The sequence below is a fragment of the Acomys minous genome (assembly GCF_964271855.1).
Source record: "Acomys minous genome assembly, chromosome: 15".
Lineage (NCBI taxonomy): Eukaryota > Metazoa > Chordata > Mammalia > Rodentia > Muridae > Acomys > Acomys minous.
In genome coordinates, this window is record NC_140497.1 from 62086307 (window position 1) to 62102518 (window position 16212).

The following is a 16212-nucleotide window of genomic DNA, read 5'->3' on the forward strand; positions in this document are numbered from 1 at the left end:
TTTCTCCAAGTATTTCTAATTTTCTGTGATGTATTATTTATCCCCCAAATCACTAGGTCTCAATATGTAAACCATATGGTCACTCATTAACTCTAGATTTATTTTTGGAAAAACTAACAGTTTGCTTTCTCACTGAACTCCATGGCTTCTGGCTGACCTGGGTTTTTGTTGATAAATCTGAACATCTGTTCATGTGAGTCTTGAGTGTTTACTGAATTTGTGCACTGCACATTTGGTGTTCATTCCATGCTTACAAAAAGTACAAAACAAAATGGTCTCTGCTTTTACCATGCTTACATTTTAGGAAAAGACAGAAAATAGTGGTTATGTGCAGGTGAATGAAAATCATTTCAGACAATGATAAAGGAAAAAAAAACAAAAGCTGCATAAGTCAGTAAAGATAATGATATTAAAGAGGGCTTAACAGCGGCTGTGGTCAGATAATAGCTTCCTTGAGGAGGCAGCGTTTGAGATGAATGCTCAGTGGCTTGTTCATCACTTTAGCATTCTGTAGATTTGTCTCTAAAATGCCATTACTGGTGACTTCATTGCAAGCTTTGCTGCTTCTTTGCACCATGGGTTGTTTTGGATTTTTTCTTACCTCAGTCACTTCACTTCTGGTTGGGATGCTTCTTCTCCAGGACATTCCTGCCACTGCCTGAACAAGCTGTCTATTACCATAGCTCTTTGACCCTGTTACTAAGACTGAGCTATGCCAGCTTCACCTCTGGCAGCTTTATTATTAAAGAATTCCTCAGAACAAAAACGCGTATGTGTGAGTGTAAGTCAGTTAATTTTTGTGTGGTGTATGAGTGTGTAGGTTGATATAGGTGTGTGTCCATTGATGCTCACAGATGTAGATGTGAGGGGTTGGAATCAAAGTGCTTTCTCCATCACTTCTCCATCTTATTATTTTTAATACATTTTGAGGTCACTGATAACTGAACCTCTATTGAGTTTAGTCTTTGACAGTTTCATATGTGTGTAACATGCATAGGGGTTATTATAACCTTCCTCAAATATCTCTTACCTCTTTAGCTACTCTCCAGCCACATAGTTTTTTGAGACAGATTTTCTCACTGGACCTGATATCACTTTTCAGCTAGACTTGCTGGCTAACAGATCTGCAGGAAATTTCCATTTCTGCTTCCCAAAGCCAGAGTCACAGATCTTCTCTGCAGTATCTAGCTTTAACGTAGGTGACAAGAATCCAAATTTCTACCTTCATTCTTGCATGGCACTAACTTAAGCCACTAAAGCATCTCCCCAGCCCAGAAGTATTATATTTTTTAATAGGAGAACTTCTGACTTCTGAAATTCTTTGGGAGAATACTTTAAAAAAAAAGTTTCCAAGAGACATTTTCTTAAAAGGTTTTAATTTTATTCTTATAAATGAGTGTATATGGGTGGGTGGGGTGAAGGGTGGGGGTGGAGGGGGTTTATGGGTTTATGGATGTGAGTGCAGGTGCCTGTAGAAGCCAGAGGAGGTCATAAGTTCATTTTGAACTCAAGTGGTTGAAAGCCAGCCCTTGTGAACAATGAGAACTAAACTCGGATCCTTGGCTAAAAGCAGACCATGCTCTTTTCTGACGAGCCATCTTTCCGGGCCTTCTCGCGGGGTCTTTCTTAGTCCAAATTTCCCTGCTTCCTATGAACCACTCCTCCTTTAACATTCTTCTTTGAACATATTTATTTTCTATATTTCCTTTACCGTCTCTTTAGCCAGTTCTTCAGATCTCAAATAACTATCAGTAAACAAAGAAAGGAATCTGTTGGATTAATTACTTGTCTCACCTCTGTGACTCAAGGGAGGAGGAGTTTATTTTGACCCCCCCCCCCCCAAAATCATCACGGTAAGGAAGGACAGCCAGGTGGCAGAACAGCTTACAGCTATGCTGCCGAGAGTGGGGCTTCTTTCTCAAATTTTGACAGATCAGAAGCAAGGGAGAGATGAATTCTGGCATTCATATAATTTTTAAAAATCATTTTTCCCCTCTTTAAGTTGGCCTGCAACTCCCTTGCTCATAGGATGCCAGAACCCAAATGCAGGGCATATTTTGCCTCCTTCATTATTCTGTGGAAAAAAAATCTTCATACATGTCTGGAGGTGTGTCTCTTAGGTATGTTGAAATACAGCCAAATAGATAATGAAATGTCTTCTCAGTCTAGTTGCTATTTATCCAGAATGCAGCCTACAGACACACACTTTTTAATTTTTAGTTTTAATGCTTTTCATTTTAGAACTCAAATTGAATGAAATTTATGACAACTCTCTTGATTTGTTTCGATTATTTCCCCTTTCTTGTCTGCTGCTGTGAAATCATGTCACCTCTACTCGTATGCTCACCTAGAGTAACTTTATGTCAGTCACTTTTCTAAGCCTTTAAATACATGAAGTCATTTAATTCTCAAACAATCCTGGGAGGCTGGAATTATAATTAATCCCACTTTATAGATAATGAAATTAAGTCACAGCACAGTAAAATGATTTGTTAAAGCACCCAGTTCTCATGTGGTCCCAAGGTTTGAACACTGAGTGCTTAGCTTTTGAGTTTGTGTTCTGTTTCACTATCTACAATGTTGTTAAGCCCAGTACAGTCAAGTCTCCTTCTTTTTATTACACTGATGAAATTTCCTGTCACTAGATTTACTACACTCTCTCAGAGATGTCAAGTTTCTTCTGTGGTCCTTGTTGTGTCATCCACTGTATGCAATATATCTAACGTTCATACCTTTCATAAATATAAAAACAATCAATTACTTACTATATCTATCTACATACCTATCTATTGATCTATCTTCATCAATCCATTATAAATGAAGTATCATCCATCATCTATTCAAAGAATCTGAGTCAAAAGCTTATGAGAATTTGACTGTATCTCAAGTTAAACATAAGTCACCTGGGGTTTCCATTTGATCCTTTTTGTAATTGTTATTCTCTAAAGAATATTCTTTTGAATAAACAATGACTGACAGAAGGTACTGTGGCTTTCCTACACACACACACACACACACACACACACACACACACACACACACACACATACACATACATACACACACACACACACACACGCATGCATATGCATTTACAGACACACAAAGAAAAAGTGTACATGTGCAGTGTGTGTGTGTGTGTGTGTGTGTGTGTGTTTGCTATTGTTTGCTTTTTTCTGTTTGGAAACAGGCACTTATGTACCTAGGGTTGGCCATGAATGCGTAGGTTTCCTTTCTCCCCTTCCTGAGTGCTATAATGCCACTATGCTCAGCAACAATTTTGTATACTTTAATTTTAATTAAAATAAAATTACATTATTTCATCTTTCCAATTTTTTAATGTCCTCTCACTTGCTCCTTTTCAAATTCATGGCCTCTTTTTATTTTATTATTATTGTTACACATATGTATACATTTACATAAATATAAAACTATAACTTGCTGAGTCCTATACATGTTTTGGCAAGACCTGTATATGTTTTCAGTGCTGATCACATGGTATTGATAATCAATTAGGGGGTTCATACTTGAGGAAGAATAATTCTCTGTCTCTCAGCAGTTTCAATTGCCTCTAGTTCTTTGTGTAGGGGTGGTGCCATGTGAGATTTCCAGCTTCTACATTAGTGAGTCTGTTGGTATTGTCACTGTTCAAGTCTGGTTTATGTAGCCTTATTGTAGCTCTCCTGTCATAGGAGTTAGTTAGCCCTTAATAGCCCTTAATAACCCTTAATAACAAATAGCCCTTAATAACAAATATTGAGATGTATGTTAAAGGCAAATTGTGTGAACTTCTGATTTCTTAGCAAGCAACGATAATAGAATAGAATAAAGGATGACAGACAATTACTGGAAGGATTTATTTAATGTTAAAAATGATACCATAAATATTTGCAGTTTATAGTTATTTAACCAACAATCATGAGACACACAAAGACACACAAGAGAAAATTGGAGTGGCAGGGTTGGTTGGTTCTATCAACTCAAGGGATTAGCGGACTGTCTAAAAATGCTTTCTGTTGTGATGTGTTGGACTCAAATTTCTTGAGAATGTTACTTTAATGACCTGGAAAGGTGCTTATCCAGATAGAGAGAAATGGATGCTAGACAGTGAAAGTGTCTGAATTTACTTCATAATGCATAGTGTGAACAACATAACATTTGGTTAAGACAAGAGGTCAATCATTGTTAATTTCTGTAGCTTTTTATTTTAGCCAAACAACATGGGTGCATAAATATGTATTTAAGTATATAAATATATGTGAATATATGTGCATTTATGAACAGTTATTTGTCTTACTGACTCCTATAGTTTGTAAAGTACTCCTAAAGACTCATTGTTAAAAGTGTTTGGTCCCCAAACCATATCACTCTTGGAAGATATTGGAATTTTTAGAAAGTGAGGTCTACAGGGAGGAAGTTATGCTATTGAGGACGTTCCCTTAAAGAGGCTATTAGGATCTGAGCCTATTTTCTTCATCTCTATCTACTTTCTCCATCCATAAACCCCCTACAGTGGTGTGTTGTCTTCCCATAGGCTTTATGACAATAGGACAAGTCATCGGGGAGTGAAACTTCTGAACCCTGAGCTCAGATACGCCTTCCTCCCTGCATGTTGATTTTTGTGCATACTTGGTTACAGTCAATGGGAATAGGAACCTGTGGACTTACTGTAACATTCCCAGAGTACAGCCTCGCAACAGTGGCACTACTTACACTTTGGAATGGACGGCGGTTTGCTGCAGGAGACTTTGCTGTGCATTGCAGGATCCTCTGCATGGTGTAAGTGTGATTTCTCCTTATTAGATATCAGTGAAATCCTCGAATTTGTCCAGGTGCAAATGCTTCCAGACAATACCATCACATGTCCCCTAGCAGCCTCTTTTGAAAACCACTGAAATTTAACCATGGATACACCAAGAAGACATGTTTCCTGCTCTACTTTGTAATTCTGTGCTCTTCACTTAATAGTTTTTCTAAATAGTTATTCTGAAGGTCTCACTTTCTTACTTTATACTACTGACTTAGTTACTTTTCTATTGCTGTGTGATAAAACATGTTACCATGACAACTTACATAAAAGAGAATTTACTTGGGCTATGGTTCCAAAAGGTTAGAGTCTATAACGACTAGAATAAGATGGCAACAAGCATCAGGTATGCCAGCTGTGGCAGGAAGCTGAGTGCTCACAACCTCAACCACAACCACAAACACAGAGAAAGAGCAAACTCTATATAGCACAGAGCTCTTAAATCCCACCCTGGTGACAAACTTTCATCATCGAGACTACACCCCCCCCTGAACATCCCCAAACAGCACCACTAACTGGGTACTCACATGTCAGAGACACTGGAGGATATTTCTTATTCAAACCTCCACAACTTCCAAACTGTTAATACATTTGAAGAACTAGTACCAATGCTTCTTGATTAACAGTGAGGATTTGGGGCCAAAGTCATGGCGTTTGAGCATAAGACTCTAAGACGCATTCTTCAAAACAGGGACTGCATTCTGCTATTCGGCTCCTTGCTTGAGTTGATTTCTGCCTATCGTAAATTAGAATGCACTTGGTAAGCATGCTTACATAGGCCCTGATAATAGTTTCCTACCCAGAAGTCGTTATCCTCATCATTTAAGCAGAGTTGCAGTAATCACACTCACAGGACACTGAGAACACCTTTATTTGGCCACTACACAATTACCAGCACAGTCCTGACAATAACGATAAAAGCAGCTGAGAGATACCTCAGAAGAAAGTAACTCACATGAATCTGAGTCTGAACTCACATGAAATTGAACTATTGTAGCTGTCTCAGAATACACAGTATTCAGCACAACCCAACACACTTGTATAGCCATTTCTTACATGGCTATGGATATTGAAAGAAAGAACTCATTAAATAAAACTACTTGCTAGACAGTGATCTCTTTTCTGAATATTTAAATATTTTGGACCATTCTTTTATGTCTTTTCTCACCTAGACTTCAACAGAAGAAATATAGTCATGACAACATTAGGGAAGATCTCAAAATTGAAGCATATTTGTGGCCTCTGTGTTATATGAATCACATTTGTGTTCATTGCTTATGGAAGTCTCTCTAAATTTCTTCATTTACACACGAGAGAGATCATTCAGAAAGATGATCTAGTTACTCAAGATGCCCATAATATTGGGGGACATCCTTGCTTATCAAAGCTGGCTCCTTTCACAATCTTGGTTTGTCCTGGGAAAGGAAAGAGTGATTTATAACTTTCTTATTAGGTTCTGGACTTGAATGAATGTCCTGAGGCTTTTGCTCATGATTTATATTGGAAACTTGTGCTATGAATCCCGCTTGCTGGATCACACTCTTACGTGTTGCTAGGCTTGGGAGCTGCTTCAGGGAGCAGAGCTGAGCTGACAGTTCTCTCAGAGTGGGCGACATCACAGTGACCAATCTTCTGTCTGTTCTTTTTGTCAAACATATCTTCTCTTCTCATCTCTACATTTGTATTTTAGTTTAGTTTGAGTGAAACCCGAAAGTCAATTCCACTATAATTTTTTGCTTACATTGAAGAAAACAACAATTTGAATGTACTTTATGGGAAAACCTGGAGACTGATTTATATGCCTTGAGGAACACATAAATTAAATATCTTTAAAAACAGCTATTTTCTTTTAATTAATTTTACTTAATAATTATAGATATTTAACAGCTTATGCCTATACAGTCACAGAAACAAAGGATCTACCATGAGAGAAGTGGCCCAATACTGTTCCATTAGTGCAAGTACAGCCATTAGGGTCAATGTTCCCCAAAGACAGCCTATCAACTATGAGACTTGCAGTTTGTGTAGATTTTTGTCTTTTATTCCAAGACAAAGCAGCTTCATAGTCAAGTCAGAGTGAAAAGATGGCTTTGCATTTTGCCCTGATGTTATCTTTTGATACTTCCAAAACGCATAAGTACCTTTTATTAGCAGCTTTTGAAAATTAAGACTTCAGTAGGAGCCATTTGGTCCTATCAAGTGAGTGGTGAGGCACATGCGGTTTACTGGCTTCTGTGAATATGGAGGTGAGTCACACCGATATTATACATACTCACTGTAGGCAGAATCTAGGCTCTTTGAGAACGACTCAGTGGAAAAACACATAGAGGTTTAGCAATGAAACAGGAAAGTCTACACTTGAATCCCCGAGTTTTAGTAACTTACACATTAGTGCTATCTTTTAAAAAAAAAATCACAATTTTCTCTTTCAGAAGAATGAAAGAACAGTTGAAGCCATTTTCAGTTTGGTCAAAATTGTCATTGGAAATGCAGTTCCTTGAGGACAGTGTGTATGGTCAGTTTGAAATGTATGGTTAGTGAGGGAAAAAGCAGTACATATACAGTGTAGTGAGAACAAACTTTCCTGTGAATATATTAAATGCTAACTGAAAGGAAACATTCATTTTCTCATGAGTTCTGTGACACATGTCAGTGTGCGGCCTACACATGGGTAAGATTGCTTTCCATATTTCAGTATATGAATGTCAAACTTGAAACCCTTTTTTATTGCAAAACCTGACTCCATAGTATTAAATAAATCTTGCATAAATTATGACGTTCGTACAGAGCCTAAGAGTTCACGTCGAAGCAGGCGAGTTTCCGTCGTGGGCCTGCACCGTGTGCCTTTAGTGTCATCACATACACATGTGTTCATAAATGCAAATGAAGGCAAACACTATTTCACTGTAACCTGGTAAAATTCTTTAGCATAATGACTAGCTATGGCATGAATAAGTGTGCGAAAAAACAAAGCAAAGCAAAACAAAATCTTTGACAAACTTAGTCTCATGCTTCATTTACATTACTCCCAGAACACAAATAGTAAGATATTAAAACTGGGTAAGACTGTCAAATGAGAGTCACTCACCTGACAGTTCTGTCACTTTAAATTGCTTTGTTGTTTATGCCGCTGCTGCAGTCTCAGCCCTGTTACTTGTTAATTGCTTAGTCAATGCAATTGTATCACAACAAATTTATCAGAATTTTAAGAGAAAAACTGTCTCTAGCTTAGATATGAAATTACTTTGATGGATCGAAGGTGATTATTATCATTAAATGTGACAAGCACGCACACAGAAATAATCTATTTTTGAATTCCTCTGCAGTAAAGGCATAAAACAATTCTATTTGAAGTTCTTTGATAAACCCTTTGGCCATGCAAGCAGGCCATCAAATTTTACCAAATTAAAAAAAAATTTGAATGATTGCTAAAGCATGTTCGCGTGTATACACACACACACACACACACACACACACACACACACACACACACACATGTACAGACACACACCCCACACAATCACATTATGGTTATTTGCATTTAACTTTTGAGTAATTTTGTATCTGCGTGTGCAGTCGCATTTGATGGTATTGAGTCTGCAGGGATGGGGAACCTATCAGTAACCACACCTTTAACAAAAGTGACCCTCTCTCCTCCCAGCAGCCACCAGGTGCACCTAGGGGTGGAGCCTTGGATGCCCCTGCTGGGATCTTAAATTGCCTCCATTTTGTGTACAGCTTGTGTGCGCAAAATCCATGTTACGTCTGGAGACCAACATTTCAAAACTTTCCTTCTGTGACTCTGGTTTTTACATTCTCTTCACACCTATTCTTTTATGCTTTCTGTGCCTTACTTGTGGGAGGAACATTTGATGTACAGGTTCCATGTACAGTTGTGTGCCTTCTGACACTTATTCTCACGACTTTGAATATAATGTATTTCTACATTAGCCATTACCAAGTATAATAAGAAGTTTCTCTTACTAAGATCAGATGCAGCACAAATTAGTAGAAACAAATATAAATATTTAGAAGTCCGTTTGACCACATGGCCATTTAGCAAAACCATATCAATAGGTTTTCTCTGTGGGCCTATGATTTCCTAACCATGGATTCTGAGCAGGTTTATAGCACCTTGTGTAATTTTTTCCTATGGAGGAAGCCTTTATTCCAATTAAAGTAATCCCCTTAAATAGACTTGCCACTATTACACCAGTTGTCTATAAAGCAAGTATTATAGCATGAAGTTTCCAGCACTGGAAAGGGCCACTGATCCTTTTCCTCCTTTGGCAGTCTGTATAGCACCTCTTAGCACCTTGATCACTAGCTACCAGTCCGAGATTTTCCTGGTCAGGTTTAGACTGACTTTTCCATGTCTTGTAACCAAAATGTGGGCTATTTTCAGCAATATGGTCCTACCAGTTAGTTATGGTGGGAAACCAAAATAAGTATCAATAGTCTGGGTGTTTGGGATATCTCTATGGCATCTCTGACCAAGTCATAAGGAAGCCTTCTGTGCCTAACAGGGATATTTTTAGCTAATAACTCATGTTTTTTGGAGGGGGCAGCATTGTTCACTAATGTGATATACTTTGGTTCAAGCTCCCTTAAAATATGTATATTTATATATACATACATATTTAATATATAATGTACATTTATATAACATTCTAAATGTATATTTATATAAATATATACTTATACTTAAGTATATGTAAATATATCTTTAAATATCTTATAAGCAAATGGAGTCTTGTATAGCTTCCTTACAAATCCGTGGTTTTGGTTAACTCATCCCTACTTACCTTTTCCCCACCATTACCCCAATCTCAGCTTAACCTTTTAGCTTCCAGTCTTTCTTCACACTTTCATATCATATGTATTCTACAACTTTTACATACAGAATGTACCCCTTGTCTTCAGAAGGATTTTCTTCTTTTGGTTCCTAAGTTTAAAATGAGGCTGGTTGTGTGGTGGGCATTCAGTACACCTGTGCTGGATAAATGACTATGGCTCCATCATGAACTCTCTTTGTCTTGTGGCATAGCAAAACTCACTCATTTTGAAAATTATGTTATTCTGCAGTTGAAAAATTGAAATTATAATACCCTAACCTATTTCAGAGTGGCGCGTGGGAAAGAAATAATATAATGAATTTTAAAGTATCTGAAAACATTTAGCCATACAAATAAACGGGAAGCACATTTTCATGACAAACGTGAGATAAACATAAAAATGTCTACTTTGTCTAAGATACTAATACTGGTGTTTGAATATACCAGATACATAGTTTTTAGACCTCACATTCTTAGAATCAGGAATCACCCTAAAATAATTATAACTGTGTTATTTAATTAAACAGTTTAAACTAAGGTTATTTATCTGAAACATATTGCAGTGTAACTTGATTCATGAATCCATCCATATTGTCTTTTGTTTAGCAAATATCAGTGTATCATATCATAATAGGTATGTTCTTGGACCCTGGAGATAGAGCGACTTAGAAGTTATTCAAACACTCTGCCATATGAAGTAGAAGAGAGACAGCTATGTATACTCATGTTATAGGAGGAAAAAAAACTCAGGGACATAGAATGAGAGGGTAAGTGGGATTATTTCTCTTTCTGGAGATGGTTGGTATTAAGGTCTTCAGGTAAATATTATTATGTTCCATACATGATATGTTATATTTTTATGTGTGGCCAGTGATCTTACAGAATGTAGTAGATGCGCTCAGTGTTCTATCAATAGCTACTTCAACCCTTTTTATCATAACATACACTTGAGGTGCTCAAGCCTGTCTTTACACAACCATAGTCAGCCTCAAAATGTGTTGCCATCAGTGGCTTCCTCCAAGGAGCCTTTATTCAACACAACAAATGCCACAAGCCTCCTATGTCTCTCCCATGGCCACAATAACTCTCATATACTCTTAGTATTATACTTGATGAGGATGTGGGGCTTTTGTTATTTCCTGTGGCCGCTGGCTTTCTAATGTGTTCCTGACTTGCAGCAGGCAGTCAGACATGCCATAAGCCTAGCTTTGATAGTTGACAACAAACTGGTTTGCCACATTTTCATACATATAGATGGTAAGAAAAAGAAAGAGAAGAATTCAGTCAGGTTCTGATCATTTATTCCTTAGCAAAAGCAAGATCAACTCTTGTCAGTTCCCTGCCTCTGGCCCTGTCATAATATAATTTAGAACAAATAGGGGCAGGTGAAAAACCACACGGACAGTAAGTGAGAAACCGTATCAAAATTATAGGCTGGATGTTATGCAGTTCACAGCTGTACCTCAAAAGGAGAAGGTGGAGCTGTAAGTCTCCTGGCACATTTCTACAAGAAGCTGGCCCATTGGTAAGATGAGACAGAGATGCAAGTTATTTACACAGCATCTCTCTCAGGAGACTGTTCATCATATTTTATCTACAGTACAGGTCTTGCAAAGCCTGAATTGAAAGTGTTATTGCATGATGCTGGGTGTCTTTTGTGAAGAAACACAAGGGCATCGTAGAGCCACAGTGGAAGGTTCTCCTAGACCCTGTCACACTGCGAACTTTCTCCTACTAAACACCCCTTTCCTCCCCTCTTGGTGCTTTTGTACCTCATAATTCACTTATTTGCACCCCATCCTTTCCTTTTAAATAGGACAGAGTGCCTACCAAGACATAAGATGATCTTTATATTCCAGTGAATGAGTGTACAAACCAGTTCTGAGCCTCGATATAAAGGTTTTCAGGCTCACCTTGATGTTAGCAGAAGAATGCACATATGTCGTGCAGTGACTAAATGACAAGAACAACCACCCTATTCCATGAAAAAATTGTTTTCTTGACCACTGAATCTCTGCTTCTGAAAGAGGAGAATGGCTTTTGAAAACAAAATACAGTATTAGGGGATAAATTTAAATTATTGGGGAGCCGGTATCACTTTAAGGAAGAAAAGAGACGTGTGTAGTCATGGTATAGAAACCAACAGAACTACATATGAGAAGCTGAAGTTGGACTCTGGACTCTATCGTATAAACAAATCCTTTCAGACAGAACATGTAACTTGCTAACATCTGCTGTGTACAGATGGTTTGGGAAGGAGGAGGCTCTTCAATACAAAAACTTATCCGATACAACTTTAAGCATATGATTTACTGTTTCTCAAGGGTCCCACTATTTGAATCTAAGAACTTCTGAAAGGAACCATACTCATTGCAGTTTGCTAGCATTCTTTTCAGTGTCTGTCTAGAACAGGAAAAATGTTAATTAGAACCAAACCTCAGTGTACATTTTCTCTTAGCTAGACATTAGTAAGTACTGTCACATGTCAACCTGTGATGCACGTTTTCTCTTTTACAGTTTAGGACACTAGAGCATGGAAAGAGTATCTACCTGAAGTCAGATATACCATAAATGGGCAAGACTGAATTTGTGAAGCCCTATGGAACCTTTGGTCATAAACACTACTTTTTAAAAAATATTTTATTAATTTATTCATATTATATCTAAATTGTTATCTGATCCCTTGTATCTTCCCATTCCTCTCTCTCTCCCAGTTCCCCCTATTCCCCTCCCCTATGTCTGTGACTGAGAGGGACCTCCTCCCCCTGTATATGCTCATAGAGTATCATGTCTCTTTGTGGTAGCCTGCTATCCTTCCTCTGAGTGCCACCAGGCCTCTCCATCAAGGGGACATGGTCAAATATGGGGCACCAGAGTTCGTGTGAAAGTCGTACCCCACTCTCAACTCAACTGTGGAGAATGTCCTGTCCATTGGCTAGATCTGAGTAGGGGTTTGAAATCTACTGCATGTATTGTCTTTGGCTGGTGCCATTGTTTGAGCAGGACCCCTGGGCCCAGATCCACCCATCATAATGTTCTTTGCGTAGGTTTCTAGTACCCTCTGGACCCTTCCATTTCCCCATTCTCCCATGCTTCTCTCACCTAGAGTTCCAACAGGATGTCCTCCCCTCTGACCCACTTTCCTAGTCAGTGAAGACTTTCTTGGGACATATCCCTTGGGCTAGTGTCCAGATAAAAGTGAGTATATACCATGTGGTCTTTCTTCTTCTGGGTTAACTCACTCATTACAATCATTTCTAATTCAATCCATTTATCCACAAATTTCTGGAATTCCTTGTTTTTAATAGCTGAGTAGTATTCCATAGTGTAAATGTACCACAATTTCTTTATCCATTTGTCTACTGAGGAACACTTAGGCTGTTTCCATGTTCTGGCTATTATGAATAAGGCCGCTATGAACATGGTTGAGCATATGTCCCTGTTGTGTGGTGGAGCATTTTCTGGTTATATTCCAAGGAGTGGAATAGCTGAGTCTTGAGAAAGCCCTATTTCCATTTTTCTGAGAAAGCACCTGATAGATTTCCAAAGTGGCTTTACTAGTTTGCATTCCCACCAGCAATGAAGGAGTGTTCCTATTTCTCCATAGCCTTGCCAGCATGTGGTGTCACTTGAAGTTTTGATCTTAGCCATTCTGATGGGTGTAAGATGGAATCTCAGAGTTGTTTTGATTTGCATTTCCCTGATGATTAAGGAGGTTGAGCATTTCTTTAAGTGTTTCTCAGCCATTTGATAGTCCTCTGTTGAGAATTCTCTGTTTAGTTCCAAGCCCCATTTCTCAATTGGGTTATTTGGTTTGGTGGTGTTTAATTTCTTGAGTTCTTTATATATTTTGGATATTAGACCTTTGTCAGATGTAGGGCAGAGTTGTTTTGATGCATTTCCCTGATGGCTAAGGAGGCTGAGCATTTCTTTAAGTGTTTCTCAGCCATTTTATATTCTTCTGTTGAAACATCCTATTGGGACTGTAGATGAGAGAAGCATGGGAGAATAGCAAAGTAGAAGGATCCAGAGGGTCCAAGAAACCTACAAGAAGAACATTATGATAGGCAGATTTGGGCACAGGGGTCCCGCTCAAACTATGGCACCAACCAAGGACAATACAGGCTGTAAACTTCAAACCCCTACCCAGATCTAGCCAATGGACAGGACATTCTCCACAGTTAAGTGGAGAGTGGGGTATGACTTTCACACGAACTCTGGTGCCTCATATTTGACCACATCCCCTGAATGGGGAGACCTGGTGGCACTCAGAGGAAGGACAGCAGGCTACCAAGAAGAGACTTGATATCCTATGAGCATATACAGGGGGAGGAAGTCCCCCACAGTCACAGTCATAGGGGAGGGGAGTAAGGAGAAAATGGGAGGGAGGGAGGAATAGAAGGACACAAGGAAAGGGATAACCATTCAGATGTAATATGAATAAATTAATAAAATAAAATTAAAAAAAGAAAAGATAGGATGGATTGTACTTGAGTCTCAAGATACCAATGTGCAAGATTTAGAGCTGAATGTTAGTTTAAACAATGTTCTTGGCTACACTTTACCACCTGTGATCTATAGGCGCCTATTCACCAGGAAGCACTGGTGGACTGGGGCATATTGAAGTAACGATTTTAGTGCCAGTTAATTCATCATAAATATAGACTGAGTTGGAAGAGAGAAGCAGAGCAGCTAAATACAAGTCTTGATAAAACCAAACAAAACAGAGCAAAACAAAACAAAAAAAAATCACCTGATAGAGACTTAGGAAAAGACCTCAGAATTCTGGATTCTCCCACCTAGTAATAACTGACAGCATTACTTAGTAGGCATAGACACATAATAAACAACCAGTCTGACATTTCTGCCCTGATTTAATAATTGGTATGAATTGTTGTCCATGAGCAAAAACTTTCTATTGCTGGGCATGGTGGCATACACCTTTAATCCCAGCACTTGGGAGGCAGAGGCAGGCGGATCACTGTGAGTTCGAGGCCAGCCTGGTCTACAAAGTAAGTCCAGGACAGCCAAGGCTACACAGAGAAACCCTGTCTCAAAAAACAAAACAAAAACAAAAATCCTTTCTATTGATCTTTTTGTAACTTAGAAGCAATTTTGGACTAATTAGTCTAATCATTAGGCAATTGAAATAAAAACATATTATAGATAGGTGCACACAACTGAGAGAAATGGGCAAGCAGCCTGCGTGTTTTAATGTGAGAATTTCATCAAGATTCAACTGAGTACTGGTCTAATGGTGAAACTGTGTCCATTTTCATTGAGTACAAGATGCCAAGCTTGCACACTACAAATATCTTGACTTTATTGCAGCTGTTAATGTTGTCAATGAAAGAGACCATGGCTATTGCACTATTAGCCCCTGTATTAAAAGTCTGTCATGGTTGCATATGATTGGCAGAGTTTAGGACCATTATTTATACCTAGCTTCAAGGGAGCCAGGTAAGTGAATACTATATATTTCAAACTTCTGCTGTGGGAATATATTTCTTCTGCTATGAAGTCTCATAAAGTGTAAATGTGTCCTAGATAAGAAGGATGCTGAGATGCTAAGTAAAAAAAAAAGAGTAATGATAGTCTAGCTTATGACATCTTTATGTAAAGCTGTTTTGAAGAGTTCTGGCCTCTGGACTTTTCATAATATCCAGTTAAGTCATCTCTAAATCTGTGTCAAGGATTCTGACTTATAGTTTAACCTTGTTGCTCATGTAGTGGACTTTTCAGCGATATTGGCAGAATCTTGAGTTATAGTCCCTACAATTATTTATAGAAAGGTACATTAGTAACATTATCAGTAGACATTAAAATACATGGAGTTAATAAAAATGTATCTGATGTATCATGGCTTCTGTACTTGTTAATTTGATGCCTGTATGAACATGGAGAATTACCAACACTAAAAGCATTTGTTTATGAAGAAGAGCAGGGTAGTTTTTTCTAGTGTATTTTATTCACAATCTCTCTGTTTCCCTTAAACTTTTATATCTTAATTGTTCTCAAAGCAAAAAGCCAACAAGGAAATCTATTGATAGGCAACTTCACATTTCAGTATACACAGGACATACTTGATTAGGAAGAACATTTCAGTCATTAGCTACAACACATTAAATAAACACAAAACCTAAAGCTAGAAGCTTTAGAACAACAAGAGAATATTTAGTATGGTAAAAGCAGGCATTGTGAAAGACATACATTTAAACTATTTATGATATAGGTATTTTGATCATTGGAAGAACTAAAAAAGTTACTGTGTAATCTCCAAAGACTGATGAGGAATTTTACTTAAAATACTAAGATACTTACCTAAAGGTATACGTAAGTAGGTAGCTACATAGATAAATTTGTAGACTGACAGATAAATAGATAGAATGCTAACAATGAAGAAAGGTTGAGGCAGGTAATTCCGTGGCAAAAATAATGAGACAAAATACTATAATGATTATAGCTCCTATGTAATTATGTGAAATCAAGTGGCCAGTCAGGCAAACAGAGTTTCTTTTTGGCTTTGTATGGTACCTCTTCTGCACATGTGGGCTCTTAGATCTAGTCCTC

General features: G+C 38.0%; 1 pseudogene across 1 annotated transcript in view; it reads left to right on the forward strand.

The window, feature by feature from the left end:
* Nucleotides 1-5454: 5454 nt before the first annotated feature.
* LOC311584176 (interferon-induced GTP-binding protein Mx2-like) overlaps nt 5455-16212 on the forward strand; it is a 125727-nt pseudogene continuing 114969 nt past the window's right edge. Inside the window, exon 1 of the transcript in view lies at nt 5455-5567. The product of the transcript in view is annotated as an interferon-induced GTP-binding protein Mx2-like (transcript). The remainder of the gene's footprint in view (nt 5568-16212) is intronic.